The sequence below is a fragment of the Littorina saxatilis genome, linkage group LG2 (genome assembly GCF_037325665.1).
Source record: "Littorina saxatilis isolate snail1 linkage group LG2, US_GU_Lsax_2.0, whole genome shotgun sequence".
Taxonomy (NCBI): Eukaryota; Metazoa; Mollusca; class Gastropoda; order Littorinimorpha; family Littorinidae; genus Littorina; species Littorina saxatilis.
The window spans coordinates 35,701,261-35,714,231 of record NC_090246.1 but is presented as its reverse complement, the minus strand read 5'-3'; the positions used below and the strand labels follow the sequence as shown (position 1 = coordinate 35,714,231).

The window sequence follows — 12,971 nt, the reverse complement described above, 5'->3', positions numbered from 1 at the left end:
GGGAGGGTGGATAAGATGAAAACGACGTGGAATCTTGTAGAAATGACAGCCTCCAAGACCCGAGGAGGTGGCCGGGGCCTGAGGGTTGCATGGATTTCATGCCAGCTGTGGCCGTGACAGCTCCGACCAGCGGAAATCAGCCATCGATCGCTTGTAGTAGAGAGGTGAAAGAAACCTTGGATGGGAGCCCGGCGGAGAGATGACAGTACAGTGGAACCCCCCTTTTACGACCCCCCCCCCCCCTCCGCAAATTAAGATTTCCTCCCATTTAAGACCCTGTACTCTCAGACTTTCAGTTCATAACCTCTGTAAATTTACCCCCATTTGAAGACTCCCTCCTTTTTAAGACACAATTTTCTCAGATTTTTGAAGGTCTTAAATGGGGGGGTTCCACTGTAACAGAGAAGCCTGGAGGCCAGGGGAAGGGGGGGGGGGGCGATGCTGGGCATGCAGAGCAAAGATACGAACGGAGTGAGAGAGAGAGAGAGAGAGAGAGAGAGAGAGGGGGGGGGGGGGAAGGGGGAAGATAAAGAGAGAAAGAAACAGAAAGTTAATTGTTTGCGATGAAAGTAAAAAGAACGTTCCTAACTACGGTTCCAGTATTACATTTCCGAATAATTTTGCTGTACGATGATAAGCTTCAAATGTTTGACACGAGAGAGAGAGATGGAGTGCACGAGAAATGGAGGGGGGATGGGGGGGGGGGGGAGGCTCAGTGGTAGGGGGGCTCAGGTGGAACTGTCATGATACAAACGTTGCGAGAAGAAAAATTGTTTTATACTTCCTGCACTATCAGATCAGTCGTAAATTAGCCATGAGTTTGTGAAAAGAGACAGGGAATATAGCACGAAGTGATAATGAGAAGAGTTTTTCAAGAAACTATGAAATTTTGCAAGAGTACAGTCCTTTAACAAATGCTGTGTATGCAACAGGAAATCATTAAACAACTTACGAAGAGGCAGACGGACTGACTAGCGGACCGACAAAAGTCTACGGGGCTCAGAGGACAAAAATAATTGTTAGACTCCTCTCTCCCTCTCTCTCTCTCTCTCTCTCTCTCTCTCTCTCTCTCTCTCTCTCTCTCTCACTCTCTCTCTCACTCTCTCTCTCTCTCTTCCTCTCTCTCTCTCTCTCCCTCTCTCTCTCTCTCTCTCTTTTCCTCTCTCTCTCACTCTCTCTTCCTCTCTCTCTCTCTTAATCCTTGTTAAATAAAGTTCAATTCAATTCTCTCTCTCGCTCTCTCTCTCTCTCTCTCTCTCTCTCTCTCTCTCTCTCTCTCTCTCTCTCTCTCTCTCTCTCTCTCCTCATCCTCCGCCTCTTTCTCAACACCCCACCCCTTCCACATCCCCACCTCTCTGGAAAGACTGACACCAGCTGCGCTTCGTCGAAGATTAGCGATAATATGAGGCCAAGAACAAGAATGTCCTCCAGAAGAAGAACCAATATAACATCATGACGCCGATGAGCGTCAAAGTCCCCAGAGTCCTATGTTTCTGACTTATGAAAGTGGCCCCTGGTCCCGCGACAGTCCCGTCTGGGTTGCCGGATGCTTGCTTCCATCCAGTGAGGTGGACCTGACGTGACACTCAGAAGTCCTGGGGCTATGTGCACAAAAATGAAGCCCAACTTGGTGGGAACCAAGCGCTGGGTCGGATAGGTTGAAACTGAGATTTGCTTGCAATTTCAACCAATCCGAGCGAGCGCTTTGGTCCCACCTAGTTGGGCACTTCTCATGCACACCACCCCTGGTCATCCACTGCAGCCTTGAAGTCTCCAGTTGGAACGGTTCCTCGTGACACTACTGGCTATACGGACTGCCCAGGCAGAGTGAGAGGGTCTGGCCCAGTGCAATGATTTCTCCAAATCTTAAATTTGTTTGTAAATTTAACTCCATTTTAAGCCTTCCTCCCATTTAATACCTGATTTTCTCAAAGATTGTGTAGTCAGTACGGGTGGGTGTCGACAAATAACGACTAATGTAGGTGACAGAGAGGAGCCCACTACTACAGAGAGATGGCAGACTGGATGGGAGAACAAACAGGACTGCTGCGATGTTATGCCAGAGAATCAGACACACAGACAAAGACAGGAACAGAAACAGAAAGAGGGGATGAGTGAGCGAGACTGACGGAGAGACCAGAGAGAGAGAGAGAGAGAGAGAGAGAGAGGGGGGGGGGAAGAGATGAGTGAGATAGAGACAGAGAGAGGTGGTAAGAGAGAAAGTGGGAGTGGGACAGACAGAGAGCTGAGAGGGTCACCGAGAGAAGGAGACCCAGAGACAGACAAGAAAGAGGGACAGAGACAGACAAACAGACAGACAGACAGAAAGACAAAGGGACAGAGACAGACAGACAGACAGACTCAGACAGACTAAGACACTGACTGAGAAGTCTGAGAAAGGGAGGAGTGAAGCGATTAGAGCAACAATCGATCGATCTTTTCTCTCGCTCTTTCTCGCTTTACGTGTTGCCAGCTGCGACAGTCACAGTCTTGGCTAACCTCGCCAGGGCACGTGATTCAGTTTTTGCTGACACAAGACGTGCGTTTCATTGGATAGGACCTACCGTTTTGCTGAAGCCGGATGTCGTTGCTTCCAGCATTTGTTGTGAACAATGAAGGGAAGGGAAGAGAGAGAGAGAGAGAGAGAGAGAGAGAGAGAGAGAGAGAGAGAGAGAGAAAGAGAGAGAGAGAGAGTTTGTCTTTCGAATGTCATTGTCATTAACGGATTTAGTCTACTTTAAAATTTTAATTAAATTTTGGTAAATCTGTATAGGGATAACACGAGAGAAGAAATGAGAACGAATGACAAAAAGGTACATAAAAACACAAGGCAGCCCAAAACAAAAACACCCAGCAGATGAAGACGGCATGCGCAATGACTTCTGTCTCACGTAAGGGGCTCCGCTCACATAATTATGTAATTTCAGCAGGACCGACAACGCACTGCAGATTATCCCAGCCCGCTACACGTTGCATGAAAGAAAAACATTTTTTTCTTTATTTATTTGGTGTTTAACGTCGTTTTCAACCATAAAAGTCACCTTTCCATAGCAGACACCTGTCTATTGCGACCCGGCACTTGTGGTCAGTCCCTTGTGGTGGTCGTTTTAGACAGGTTCGACCGCTGTAGATGAAACAAGCAACTTTGGATCCTCTCTTTTTGTGTGTCACAGTTCTAAATGATTTCTTCGCTCTTATTAGCGATACAGCGATTTGATATCATTTGTTTAAACAAAATATGCATATTACTCGTTCAAAATACCTGAGTTCCGACAAGCAAACAGGCATTCGTGCCAAGGGAGGCAATACAGGTTTTTTTAACCAGCCTGAAACTAGATCACGAAATTCCCTCCCTTGCAAGCGACAAAACCCGACCGACACGGAATTCGTGGTTCTTTTCCCCCTTATTTATTTTTTTAAACCGCAATGCCCATATATGAGCGTGCGCGCGCACACACACACACACACACATTCACACATTCGCACACACACACACACACACACAATCATGACTGTCACACAAAGCCTTCTTTTTGGTCATGGGAATTTATTTTTACAAGAGTGGTGATGCCTAGTTGACAACAACTCTTAACTTTGTACACCTTCACAGGGCTAACCCTGAAAAAGACAAAAACAATCAACAGACTATTCTTAGACAACCACATACAAGTGTTACCCCTTGTTAAATGTCACATAACAATTTGAAAATTATCTACCACTGCAAAAATTTCAGACAGGAAAAGAATCTAATTAGGAACTATAATTTTAATTATAAATAACAAACATCCCTTTTTCCCACTTCCATTTCAGCCCTAGCAGGAAAAAAACCTTTCACAGCATCAATCTACACAAAAAAGAACTACATACTAGCAAACATCAAACCGCAAATCCTACCGTTTCCTGCACAATGCAGCCAGGTTGAAAATGGAAATACACGTATACTCTCTTCTGAAACTGCAGGAAGCATTTCTTGTGAGTACTTAATAATTACTCCTTTGCCTGAACATGAAGAAATGTTCTGACAGTTGGTGATTAAAAATAAAATGTGCACCAAAGACCATTTTGCTACTGTGAATCTAGCGTAAGCAACTTTCTGTGGGTATACCCAAAAAAACACTCTTAAAGCACGAAGAGTTGGTACAATAGCTGATATTACAACTGAATACAATTTGTTCCTTAAGCCCTTTTCCCTTTTCCTGAAACCTTTCTAAATGATTTCTGCAAGTACAAAACTTCTCAGCCCAATTTTGTTAGGACCAGCTGTACTTTCTTTCTTTATTTGGTGTTTAACGTCGTTTTCAACCATTCAAGGTTATATCGCGACGGGGAAAGGGGGGAGATGGGATAGGGGAAAGGGGGGAGATGGGATAGAGCCACTTGTTAATTGTTTCTTGTTCACAAAAGTACTAATCAAAAAATTGCTCCAGGGGCTTGCAACGTAGTACAATATATGACCTTACTGGGAGAATGCAAGTTTCCAGTACAAAGGACTTAACATTTCTTACATACTGCTTGACTAAAATCTTTACAAACATTGACTATATTCTATACAAGAAACACTTAACAAGGGTAAAAGGAGAAACAGAACCGTTAGTCGCCTCTTACGACATGCTGGGTAGCATCGGGTAAATTCTTTCTCGTCCCAACCAATATGGGACTCCCCCTAACCCGCGGGGGGTTCCAGCTGTACTAACAACAGCAAATTTGGCAACATTTTGTGACTCCTGATGGATTGTGTTCCTTCTCAACTCAAGAAACCACATACCGGTACTTCTTTTTACATATAAGACACTGGCAATTAAACAATCTAGCTACATGGAGCATGGTAAGAATCAAGATGTTAGATTTGTTAGTTTACCAACATGCAATCATTAGAACAAAGCCAGCAATGTTATGCCTAAAACTAACAACAACTAGGTTGACAGGAAATACGCTCAAAGTCATTAAGAAGCGACCATTTCGTTTTTCCGTTGTCCGGGGGGGGCCTGCAGCTAATACAAAAAAAGATGTAAAAGTTCAACTTTTCTCACCTCTGTTATGGTCAGTCGTGAGCTAACTTCGGCACATCAATACATGTCAATTACTTGTAACTCCTAGTGCTGAGAGCAATAAACACTACCAAAAACGTCATCTACTTAACTGTCGGGGGGTACTTTTTAAGAATATAAATGTATTTTTAAAATATAGACAAGCTCTTTCTGAACACATGCACTATCATTTTAAATGACACGACCATCAGTGCTGTTGCTGCAGGCATTTTTGTGCAGGAGGAAGTCCTTGGGCATCGACACCATGGCTAAAAGTAAATGTCTGGGGAAATAGGAGCAAAAACAGTAACTTCTTCGGGAATATAATTTGATACCATCTTTGGGTCCTTTTAACATACAAATAACCCCAAAACAACCTTCAAAAGATTTTAGTTTATGTACAGGGCTTTGTTTACTGCCGAGGTGCGTCTGAGTCAACTAAGAGAAAAAATAGACTTAATTAACTACCCGCTCTTTCTGGCATAAAAGAAACAATTAATGTTCCAACTTGTGATATGGTTTTCGCCCACAGGACCATACTATGAAAAAAATATTTGCAGGGCCGTCAGGTGACTCCTGGCTCTGTCGTGAGGTGAAATGCAAGCACCCGTCATCTACATTACTGTCACCTATGTTACCGTCATGAAGCTTGAATACACACATACCTAGTACGACTATACAGCTTTTTCTAAATCACGACAGGCACCTATTATCCCAAATTGGTGAAGGATAAAGTTCCACAAAAACACCACACATTTTTGGGGGGGAACTTTTCAAAATCTACTGGTCGCTTCTTATTGACATCGGCATTGACATTGACAACAAAAGAATCCCTATGCCAAGGTTTGAATAGGTTAGAGGTCATGTATCATCATAGCTTGTGAAGTCAGATAATAAACAATTATCTGTAAGTAAGTACAAGTACTCTCCACAACAAGGCCACAATGTGCAACAAAAAGCAACTGCAAAGAACATTTACAGTCCAACACCCCTTTTAAGATCCCACGATTTCAGACTTCCCCCTTTTTCAGACCAAGCTTCTTTTTTTTTTATATAGCTTTTCTGTTCATAACCTTTGTAAATTTACTCCTATTCCAAGATCTCTCCCTTTTCAAACTTGATTTTCAAAGATTTTGGGAGTTCTAAAAAGGTGGGTTCCACTGCATCTGAAATTACAAAATGAACACAGCTGTTGTGTTGTGACCTTGTATACTCATCAATTTAAAACAAACAAACACAATTTTAACCTCACACACACAGACATGCCTATAAAGATACCAAACCACCCAAACACCTTCCTTTTCTCTCTCACATAGGTAAGAGCAATAAACAAATGCAATGCTAATAATACACTTTTCATCCACAAAACAAAGGATGCAACATTCTGAGTCTCTATGACAAACCTGTTAATGGCATAGGGACATTGAATGATGCAACATTCTGAGTCTCTATGACAAACCTGTTAATGGCATAGGGACATTGAATGATGCAACATTCTGATTCTCTATGACAAGCCTGTTAGATGGCATTAGGGACACTAACAAATGCAGCACCACAAAAAAATTCTACAACGAGAGCTACAAAAATATTCTATTCATCTGGATGGACTGGCTACGCATAAGGCTGGTAAATACTCTAAACTCTGTACATGCCCCAAAAATCAGAAGCCACAAGAACATGCTGATAAAACAATTAACACAAAAGTATACATAATTATCTATATCCATTCTTGTCATGCACTAAAAACAAGGCAGGGTACAAATCGTTATACAAAAGAGCTCCTGAGGCAGACAACACATTGTTATTCAACAATATCATTACAAATGTACACATATATATACATATACAATTTCTCTTTCAAAAGTCTCCATTCTTATGGAGCTACCACCCTCCCTCTTTCGGAGTGGGTTTGGTAGAAGGAGGCGTGGTTATGTGCTTTCAGTGACGCTACATGTACAACACAGTTTCCTCTGACTTGGTAAAAATGTAAAACAGGTAGAAACTCGTAAAACAAATTCACTAGCTGTAATAACATCGACTTAAAGCAGTCTTTGCTTTTCTCAAAACGTAATAAATTTCCTTTTGCAAAAGCTTAATGCGCGCAAAGTCTTGATACATGTGGCATTTCGATGTCGCCCTGGAATGTTGGCATAACTCGTTTTAAACAACCTTTCAGGTAAAGGAAAAAACTGATTATTTTTATTATGAAATCGTGTTTATATCGTTCCTGGTATACATAGAATGATAAAAGAATGTTAAATCATATATTGTCAGTCATATTTAAGAGAATATTTCTTGTGGAGAATGATTTACTTAGTCTAAACCACAAAAACATAAGAATCGCCAAGAATAGAGTTACGCCAAAATTCCACGACAACGATGATGTGACAAATAACCTTCAAATTTAAGGGGTAAAAATTCATGCCTTATATACTCAAGTGGAGCTTGTATCAAAGCACCGGCCAATCGAAGTATCCTACTCATTTAGCCTTACTGTAGTAGAACTACTATGATTTACTGCAAAACTCGAAAATGTAGTAATTCAAAGTATTAACCCCTTCACTGCCACAGTATAACAGCATTTTGGTATTGCTGTGTGCCAGGGCAAAATTTCGCTTTCTTCGGTAGGTTCACTAATCTGTTCACTGCTCGATCATTTATTGAGATATCTCTTAGATCTTTGGTATGTGTTTTGCTTATACCCTTGGCTATTATAGGATGACATGATCATTGGACTTTGTTTGTGATTGTTATAGTAAAAATTGATATAATGACCATTTTTGTCAAAAATTACAGTTTCCGGACTTACACACACACACATTGCAGCACGTAAAACCACACAAAACACTGCTAAAACTGGTGTCAAACATCAGGTACTCACATTACAGCCCATAAAAGTGTTCTTCTGTGTGGTAATCCATAAATCACTTCTTGTAGAGCTTCCAGAACACTGTATCGCTTGAAAACAGGTCTACGAGTTGATGTCCGACTTTCGGCCGCCATTGTGAATGCTATAGATCGGTTCTACATGTCTAATACAGTTTTCAACACGTAGTAGTAACTTATCCAAACGGTCTATGGGAAGGAACTGTGTTTAGAACCCCTACAAGTACTTGGACAGTGGTTACCTCCCATTTAGTTTTCAGAAATGTCCTGAAATGTTGTTGACACAAATCCCAACCGAAAATGACCACGTATTAAATACGGGGTTGGCAGTGAAGGGGTTAATACTACAGAAATAATAAGGAGTAGGATACTTTGATCGACCAGCACTTTGATACAAGCTCTTGTGGTGGATCTTGGAAATGAATATTCAAGTGTAGAGTAGAGTGACTGATAAGCACAGATTTTTAACCCCTATTTCTTCCAGTTTTACAAACTAAGTAGAAACTTCAAGTTTATTAGTTTTAATCTAAAAACCATTGTTTTCAGTCACAATATGCCCTCCGCAATATCACCTTATGCCACAAGCTATATGGCATACCTTTCATTGATGAGACAGTTGATGTCAGAAATTGCAAAAGTAAATGAAATAAATTACAAAATAATTCTGTCTTGAATTCTCCATGAATAAAAACATTTGTACAGAACCAGTCTCTCATGGAGACAGACAAAAAACTGCAAACATCAATGCACTGAATTGTGACTTCATAAATTACAAAAAATACAAACGATAAAAAACACAACCATTACAGCACTAAAGCAACTGTACCATAAACGCACACACAAAAATGTCTGTTAAATTAAACATTGCCCCGATGCCTTTCAGCTGTTTGGAAACAGAGAATGGAAGGATGCGAAAACAGGGTAAAAAAACAAGAACAGCCACCCATGTGGAGCAGCAATTAACTGAGAAAATGGCTCATAAACAGACTCACAAATATCACAGTTGCCAATGTTAGCAGTGACAAGACTAACTGGCTTTACATTCCAAAGAAAACATTTGACTGTCAGAAACAATTATTCTAAAAATCAAACAAAGACAACCTGGCATAAAAACAAATTCCTCCGCAAGAATACAGCACAAAGGGGGAAAATGTGCAATGCTCTGTTCACTCAAAATGTATACTATTAAAAGCAGTACATGTTTATTTCTTCTATGAATTATTCCTACTTAGAAACAGTAACGCAATAAAAACACCACAAACAGATATGTCTTAAAAAGTGCTGAATTAATGTCTCAGACTCCAAATGCACACACATTTATATTGCTGCAAAATGATGAATACAGAAATATCAAAATTTTGTCTCAACAAATATTTTTATGTTCTGAACCTGGAGTTTTTCTCCATCTTTCTCAAAAACACAGCTCTCCGTGGAAAAAAATCCATCTGCAACAAGTTTGTAGATTTGAATGTGTACCAAATATGTGACCTTGGATTGCTATCAAGTTTCTTTGAACTGAAAAAACTTCAGTTGGGTCTAAGGTAGGGATATGTACCTTAGTATTCATGACACAAAAGATCTCACTCTTATCCTTAATTTCACCATTTACCAGTTTTAAAGCCTGCTTCTTAAGCTGCAGAAATGGACAATACAAATTCTCATCAGCGTACAGACTTATTCAATTTGCAAAGCACTCTCAGAAATGAAAAAAAAAGAATAAATAAATGAATAAATAAACAAATAACACAACATAAAACTCAAAACAGACCAGCATGAAAAGAAGTTAAATGCCATGGGAAGTGGGTAACAAGATGACAAGAATGAATACTAACTATTCGCGATGGATTGTCTTCACAATAGCAGACACAAGACTTTATTACAACAATGTACATCAAATATCTTGATAAGCTTTTGTATGTATAATTTGCAACAAATTGACCACAATGCTGTGTTCTCAAGCACAATCTTGACTGCAGTAATATCTTGGGTAGATCACAAGCATGCTATCATTTCCTTCACCGAGGGGCGTCTAAATACACATATATTTATTGGTACTTTTTTGCATGCATAAAACACTCTCCTCCTTCACCATTTGAATCTAAAAAGCACAAAAAGATGTGTATGACATGCTTGTCATTTGTGCTAACTAGCTCAGGTCACATTCGTCGACTTAATCAGCCTAGAAGGTTAGGATTCACAATCAAATACACACAGAATCAGAAACTGGTGTGCACCTTCACATTGTTTGCATCGTTTCTTTCAAAACAAACTTGAAAAATATATAATGCTTATATGAATGACAGTTAAAATCTAAATATACCATTCTTGCCTGACAGTGAAAAACTGAATATCATAGTTGTAAATGTAAAGCATTTGTGTCTTGGTAATTATTTATAGAAGTAAGCATTATGTTTAAAATGTAATTCAAGGAAGGTATAGAAATAGCCAGTAAACATGCTTGTTTCACTTCCATCGTTCGGCTGGAAATTGTGAGGTTTTCAGAGAAAATTTTCTGTGAATCTGACTTGTAAAAATACCACATGTTCTATTTCTCCCTGCTTCAGTTTTGTTAAAATGTACCTGAAGATAAAACAGGATCCAAGACACTAGAGTGCTCATGTTTGGGCCCTTTATGCTCTGTTTCACACAAAAAACTAAAAATACATGTAATCTGTCAATTGGTCTGTTATACTCTTCATAAAAAAATAAAAAAATTACACTCTGGTATCAAATATCCCTGTCCGTTGAACACTGATACAACATTAAGGACACGGCTGACGGGCGCAATGGTTTGGTGGTAAGACGCCGGCCTCCAAAGCGGAAAGTCGCTGGTTCGAATCCCGGCCATGCCTGGTGGGCTTTTCCAATCTCCCAGGTCAACTTATGTGCAGACCTGCTAGTGCCTTATCCCCCTTCGTGTGTACACGCAAGCACAAGACCAAGTGCGCACGGAAAAGATCCTGTAATCCATGTCAGAGTTCGGTGGGTTATAGAAACACAAAAATACCCAGCATGCTTCCTCCGAAAGCGGCGTATGACTGCCTAAATGGCGGGGTAAAAACGGTCATACACATAAAAATCCACTCGTGCAAAAACACGAGTGTACATGGGTGTTTCAGCCCACGAACGCAGAAGAAGAAGGACACGGCTATAAGCACAACCACTGTGATTCTCCTATAAAAATGAAGGACACTATGGTTACCATTCCTTTCTTCCTTTCAAATCTCTTTCTATTTGGACATTCGAATATTCTTCAATTTGTCCTTTCAAATACCATTACCTCATTCTAAATAATAAAGCCTTGCTTCACTTAAAGGCACAGTAAGCCTCCCGTAAACCATCACAGAGCTCCCCGAGCATCTACATACAGTACAAGCATACTTCCATTTGAACGCTCACCGAACGGGAACATCCTGGCTGCTTCTGTCGAGCGTGAGAAATTGTCAAAGAATCTATTTTCGTGGACTTGGTCCTCTACAACAATGGCGCCTCGTTTTGGTGCTGGACGGCTGTTATGAATATTCAATACCGGAAATCACGCCCGGACAGTAAGCCTCCCATAACCCATCACAGATACTGTCAGGCTTTTACACACAGTACAAACACCCTTCCATTTGAACGCTCACCAAACGGGAACATCGTAGGTGCCCTACGTAAAGAGCGAGCAATCTTTAAAGAATTAATTTTGCAGATTGTCTCGAACACTTTTTGGACCCATTCTGAACTCAGGTCAAAAATGAGTTACTTCCCTTCGGGTCTTATTCTATCGATGTAAACTAGTAATAGCCGTGGATCGATGATTATCAGAATGTTTTTGGACCGTGGTGCGTTTTTGCGCAAGACCTAACTTTTAAAATCTAAATAATAAATTGACAGCTTTTTACACAAACATTCTTTAATCATAAAAGAATTCTTTTTTCATTTAGACAAGATCAGTACAATTCGAAGTTGTGAAAGTTTGAAAAAAGAAAAGCCCGGAAGCAGGGTCACACAAGGGTCGTAGCAGACCACGGTTTATGCATATTGCCGTTCCTCTCAACAGTCAAAAGCCATCGCTATAGTTCTTGCGAACCACAGCCGTTTGTTTCGTGCATAAAAACGTGCTATTGTAGATAAGCTCACATCGAGTCGCATTCAAATGACTAACTGACGACTACATTGTGAAAAAGGGAAACTGGATCACACGTGTTCACGATGGCTCAGGGGTAAGATAAACCACGCAAAAATAAATTCTTTGAAAATTGTTCGCTCTTTACGGAGGGCACCTAGGATGTTCTCAATCGGTGAATGTTTAAATGAAAGGGTGTTTGTACTGTGTGTACAAGCCTGACCGTATCTGTGATGTTTTACGGGAGGCTTACTGTGCCTTTAAATGTCAATACACTCAGTATGGTTAAACCCGAAATTGCCCAATTTTGATTTCACTGACACCGAAGCACACACCTACCATTCCTATTTGATGGATCCTAGTTGGACACTTTTCTTTTGGGCCTTGCTTGGACAACAGAACATTTCAAATTGATTTTATTTTGTGTTCTGAGGTTAGCTTCTCTCTTTACTTTTGACATGTTTGATCCAGTGTTTAACTGAAGGAGTCATTTGAACTTGGTCCATTCCATTCTACATTAAAAATGTGAGGAATTCTGCTAGTTTATGCTTCTTTGCAAGTTGGTCCTTTCGCAAGCAAGTAAAAAAAAATATGGATGCTCTGGTACTCATTCCATTTGGTCCATTGCTTTTCATAATTAACACAAACAATACAAAACATCACACTTATGCAGCTTTCATTTTAAACCAATTAACCCAGTTTCAATACACTACATTTGATACTGTGCAAGATGGATCCTATGCCAAATCTTTAACTGGATGGGTTAATTCTTTTTGCGTGGTGGAACTTATTAACTCTGCAAGCTGTAAGTTCATGTAAAGCAACATTGCAGAATACAATAACATAGATGCTAAATCACAACCAAGATTCCTGTTCATGCTAATTAACAAAAACAGAGAAAATGACAATACAAAAATGTGTGGAAGAAAAGCAAGCAGGAACAAAAAACA

At 40.2% G+C, this 12,971-nt stretch overlaps 1 protein-coding gene across 1 annotated transcript in view; it reads left to right on the top strand.

Annotated features, from left to right (window-relative positions):
• The window catches only part of LOC138958869 (uncharacterized), a 291,914-nt gene that overhangs the window by 210,262 nt on the left and 68,681 nt on the right, over positions 1 to 12,971 (top strand). The window lies entirely within an intron of this gene.